Below are 6,130 nucleotides of genomic sequence, written 5' to 3' on the forward strand. Positions count from 1 at the left end.
ATTTTTTTTCCTTTTTCTCTCTCTCTCTTTTTTTTTCTTTTTCCTTTTACATAAATGAGGACACTGGGGTACAACAAAGTAACTTGTCCAAGATCTCACAGTTAGACATGATGGTACTAGGATTTGAACCCAGAGTTTGGATCCAGAGGGTGTGCTTGCAACATGGTTATTCTCAGCCTCGAGTCTTCTATACCTACCATAGGCCTAGCACAAAGATGCTCAACAAATGTTTGTTGAATGACAACTCAATAGAGGATGCAAGGAGGTGACTAAGGCCAGATCTGTTTGGGGAAAATTTAAATGGAAGGGAGAAAGGATGCGAACTGAAACAGACATAGTGGAATGGAGTTGGGGAAGATGTGAGCCAGAGATTGGAAATAACAGAGCTGATAAGAAGAGGAACTGAAAGGTCAACTAGGTAGCAGGTTCCAGTCAAAAGCCTGGATGGCCCAGAATATTCAACAAGGTCAACCAAGGGTCCGCAGAGTTGTTCAGGACCCCCACCCCCACCCCTGTCCTTGGCCCACCCATGTTAAAGGGGTCTCCTGCTCCATGAGGCCAGCAGTTTGCTAAACTTCTTAAACGGCGCTGAAGCATGACTCCTGCAAACAGTGCCGTCAGGAGTTAAAATAAGCCCTGTTTTCCTCTCAGTTTTTACTTTATATTTTCATCTCTGTCTGGCCTGCTGTTTCTCTAGTTTCATTTATTTGAGGACATAAGTTAATAAACAAAAGTCACTCTGGAATTGACTTTTGTATTCTGCCCAACTTACAGAAAAGGAGAAAAAGCTGCATCATTTTGACTAATTTTGGTGAGCTGAGCTGAACTTACCCCTTTTTGTCGCTAGATGACGCTAGCACGAATAATTAACAATATTCAAGGAGCTGGAATCACCTTGCTTTTGTAAACACTTGTTTGTTTGTTTAAACAGGGCCAGGGTAGTGAATGGCAAGAACTCCTGATCCTGGGGTTCCTCCAGAAGCAAAGATCGGGCCTGGTAACATTACTGGTGACCTAAAATGCTTGAGAGGTGACCTCATAAAGAGGTGTTTCAATTTGATATACTCTGGTGACTTTTCTAACCTATGCCCACTTTGCGGAGCTTGAACAGCACAAGTGACTTGACAGTACCAGCCCCAGCACCTCAAATAGCTGTTAGCAGCACCTAAGAGCTTGCTCTGCACTTTGGTCAGTCCAGTTTTGTGGAGTGTGATGCATATATAATTCCAAGGGAAGGGGGCAGAAGCAGTGCCCTCTTTAAGGAAAAACCCCCACCAAATTACAAATATAAAGATAGATATAAAAGTGAATATTTATTTATAATGAGAAATCACAACAAATTACAATTTTTTTTTGAGACAGAGTTTCACTCTTGTTGCCCAGGCTGGAGTGCAATGGGCGCGACCTTGGCTCACCTCAGCCTCTGCCTCCCAGGTTCAAGCGATTCTCTTGCCTCAGTCTCCCAAGTAGCTAGAATTACAGGCATGCACTGCGCCCCGCTAATTTTGTATTTTTAGTAGAGATGGGTTTTCTCAGTTTTGGTCAGGCTGGTCTTGAACTCCTGACCTCAGGTGATCCACCTGCCTTGGCCTCCCAAAGTGCTGGGATTACAGGTGTGAGCCACTGAGCCCTGTGACAAATTATAAATTTTTAAAAGCTGACTACCACAAGCATCACAAAAAATTTCTGTAATAGTTTGATTGATTAGATGCAAGTCACACTTGAATGTTACTTTTTTTCTTACATTTTTGGCTGCATACTCTTTGATTGCTTCTTCACATGACAATCACTTGATAATATCATTTTATAGAGAGACTGGGAAGGTAATTCGATCTTTTCTTAGCATGAGTTGATAGTTTAAAAAAGTTTTCTATTATTTGATGGTCTTTTTATTTTTATTTTTGAGACGGAGTTTCGCTCTTGTTACCCAGGCTGGAGTGCAATGGCGCGATCTTGGCTCACCGCAACCTCCGCCTCCTGGGTTCAGGCAGTTCTGCCTCAGCCTCCTGAGTAGCTGGGATTACAGGCACGCACCACCATGCCCAGCTAATTTTTTGTATTTTTAGTAGAGACGGGGTTTCACCATCTTGACCAGGATGGTCTTGATCTCTTGACCTCGTGATCCACCCGCCTCGGCCTCCCAAAGTGCTGGGATTACAGGCGTGAGCCACCGTGCCCGGCTGATGGTCTTTTATTATTTGATAGTTTTAAAAAGTTTCAGGTTCACAAGTTGTTATTGGCAATGTCATGTAAATTTTTAGGTTCGCTATCAAATTGGGGGAGAACCTGGATTAAATTTCTTTCATTTATTAGCTGGAAGATTTCAGAGCATTTCAAGTTTTCTTGTGCAAGAAATAATCTTAGATTTACTCTTCAAATGGACTGTATTTGTTAGCCAATTTGTCTTTGAAAACCTCATTATGAATGGTGCATTATAAAATTTTTATGATTTGCATTGATAGCAGTAATTTGTGTCAAGTCAGCCAAAAAATTTAAACATAGGGATTCTGATAAATTGTGTTTTGTACAATTCCATAAAGAAATAAAAGAATGCATGGTGCATTTATAATTATATATGCTGTGCAGACAAGACAAAACTTGTTTTGACTGGTGTTTTAATAAGAGACAAAATCTTCTGCTTATGATTGGAAGAATTTTCTTCAGACTAGCTTCTGACTTCATGTATTTTCAAATCTTGATTCTCCTCCACTCCCACATAACTTTGGGTGCCAGGTGCTGTAGGAGACATTTATATCCTGGTTTGACCTCTGCCCTTGTCATGTGACCTACATGTCACAATACCAGGTGAGTCAGCTTGGTAGGTGAATAAAAGTACTTCTGGAAGGTATTCCTGTGTCTGGGTTGCGGGTGGTAACTATGCATAGAAGTGTCTGTACACCATATGAATAGCTATCAAATGAAGTATATTCCCAACTAAACTTCCCTGTAGCTTTTATTTCCCAAAAATGCCTGTGGCCACTTCAGTGTCATCTAACACAAAGAAAATGTGAAGAAGGGGAAGTCAGAGCACAAATAGACAGCAGCCTTAACCAACTGCAGTTAAGATATCTTACTTTTTCAAATTTTACAAAAACAAATGACCTTGTAAACACATTGCAAGGGTCTTGGAAAGGTCCTGCATGGGAGTGAGGATCCCGAAGCCTGAGCTTCATTAGCTTCATGGTAAATCTATCTCTTCCCTGCACAAAATGTGTACCCAAGCACAGTTAAAAAGAAGAGGTAGGGCTGGGTGCGGTGACTCACTCCCGTAATCCCAACACTTTGGGAGGTCGAGGCGGGTGGAATCATGAGGACAGGAGTTCGAGACCAGCCTGACCAACATGGTGAAACCCCCATCTCTGCTAAAAATACAAAACACATCGTGTCACTGCACTCCAGCCTGGGCAACAGAGCGAGACTCCCTCTCAGGAAAAAAAAAAAAAGAGGTAGACCTAGAATTTGAAATATCCAATTTAGCAATGACTCACATGTATCATGGCTTCCGTTTCCTCCCACAGGAAGCTTGTACAGCTGACATCGTGGTCCATGGTCCAGCCCATCCTACCCTCTTGTCCTCTCTGATCACACCCCAGGGCCATTGTTCAGCTGCTGCTCACCTGCCTCACTCACTGCCTCTAGGGTAGAGCTCAGGGGACCTCAGAACTCAGGATGAAGCAGGAACCTATGTATATGTTTAAAAACTGAACCTGGCCGGTGCGGTGGCTCATGCCTATAATCCTAGCACTTTGGGAGGCTGAGGTGGGTGGATCACCTGAAGTCAGGAGTTTGAGACCGGCCTGACCAACATGGTGAAACCCTGTCTCTACTAAAAATACAAAATGAGCTGGGCGTGTTGGCCCATGACTGTAATCCCAGCTATTTGGGAGGCTGAAGCAGGAGAATTGCTTGAACTCAGGAGGCTGAAGTTGCAGTGAGCCAAAATTAAATTGCACCATTGCACTCCAGCCTGGGCAGCTAGAGTAAAACTCCATTAAAAAAAATAATAATCTATGTTTTCACAGAAACAATGTTCCAATAAGGAACTCGTACCTGAACTTTTGAAACACAACCATCTATAAATTGGGAATTTAGTCTTTATTATAGTTGAGAGATTCTACATTTAGTCCTTGTAGAGTTTTAAACCATTTGGAAAGAATAACCATAGGATTTACAAATGCAGTGTTATAGCTGATGACGACCAAGAGAGTCCCTATTCGAAATCTCTCATTTTCTTTTTTTCTTTTTCAATATCCCAGGTCCTGCTTTGACCTCATTTTCAGATGAGCAAACTGAGACCTGGGAGGTAAAGACAGTTTCTCCAAAGATAGGGCTGAATTATGCAAGGTAGTCTAAGTGCTGTAACAAGCAATCCCCAATTCTCAGTGATTTACTCATCCAGTATCATGGTTCAATGTGGGTCACAGGGAGAGCGGGAGAGGGCATTCTGTTTCTCAGAGACTTCCTGGGCCCATCTAGAAGCTCTGTCTTTTCTAGGGGACTCAGAGTGAATCCTCTGAACCTGGCTGCAGATGAGGGAAATGAGAGCCTAGAGAATCTCAAGGGAAGATCTGGGCCAGATCCGGAAGAGGCATTCCTGACTCTTCCTCACACGTTCCATGAGTTGGCCAGAGCTCAGTCTCGCAGTCCACCTGGATGCAAGAACGGTGGGCTAGCAGTGTGTCCAGGAAGAAGAAAACATGGGTTTGTGAGAAAATGAACTAGTTTCTGACTGGGAAAAACAGGAGAAGAGAAAGGCAGTGAATATTTGTGAAATATTGACCAGCCGGTTGGCACTGGACTTTATATATTATTTCATTTAATCTGGCCTAGACTTTAGGGTCTCCTTATCCTTGTGATGGTATTTTTTTTAACCTCAATCCTATATGGAAGGTAAAGTGGAAACAAGGGTATTTCTCATCCTTCATTTCTCTCCCAAGACACATTTAGACCTCAAGGTTCTCATTAAGCGAATAATCTGTCTTCCCTAATTACTGAGAAGAGAGCCTTTTTTGATGAGGTATTCTCTAGCCGACCCTACAAAATCTAAACCATTTTCTTGTCCCCTGTGAAATCCCACAGGTCCTGCAGGTGATTAACAGCTAATCTTGTCAGCTATTTTCAGAATCTCTCCCCTTTCTCTTCTGAAATAAATTATTTTCATTGTATCAATTAGAGTTAATCGGTTGCAAGTAACAGAAATTGACTCTGGTTGATAAACAGAAAAGGAATTTGTTGAAAGGATATATAAGAGTTCACAGATTGTAAAAGGAAAACAGGAGAACCAGGCTTGAAAAGGACATAAGAGACTTCCAATTAAAGGTGGTGGATTGCTGCTGAGCGCAGTGGCTCATGCCTGTAATCCCAGCACTTTGGGAGGCTGAGGTGGGTGGATCACAAGGTCAGAAGTTCAAGACCAGCCTAACCAAGATGGTGAAACCCCGTCTCTACTAAAAATACAAAAAAATTGGCGGGCGTGGTGGTGGGCACCTGTAATCCCAGCCACTCAGGAAGCTGAGGCAGAGAATTGCTTGACTGATGGAGACCTGGAATCCTTAGGAATTTACAATGGCTTTGCATTGAGTTGAAATTATGACAGCAAAAACAACAACAACAACAAAAATAAATTATGACAGCAAAACACCAGTTAATATGACAGAAAAAGCCCAGACAAAGAAGTAGTCATGTTCCTAGAAATGAAGGGCCCAGCAAGTGTCAAGTATAATGGATGAAAATAGTTTCACAAATTATACAGCCTGGTGAGTTTTCACAACACCGAGGACAGCGAGGAAATCCTACATGTTTTCAGAAAGACTAAAAACAAAACAAAGAAAAAAACATTTCATACAAAGGGTCAGGAATCACAACAGCAGTAGATCTCTCACCAGCCACACTGGCAGCTGGAAGACAATGGGACAATGCCTTGAATGTTCTGGAAGAAAATGATTTCCAATCTTCCATTCTGTACACAGCCAAATGATTAATTTAGTGTGAAGACAGAATGAAGCATTTTTAGACATGCAAGAAACCAAACCCATTGTCTTCTATGAGCTCTTTCTCAGGAAGCTACTGGAGAAAATTTTCCACCAAAATGAGGTAGAAAAACAAGAAGGGAAAGTGTATGGAACCTAGA

The sequence above is a fragment of the Aotus nancymaae genome, unplaced genomic scaffold (genome assembly GCF_030222135.1).
Source record: "Aotus nancymaae isolate 86718 unplaced genomic scaffold, 86718_ANA_hifiasm-v0.15.2.pri h1tg000016l, whole genome shotgun sequence".
Lineage (NCBI taxonomy): Eukaryota > Metazoa > Chordata > Mammalia > Primates > Aotidae > Aotus > Aotus nancymaae.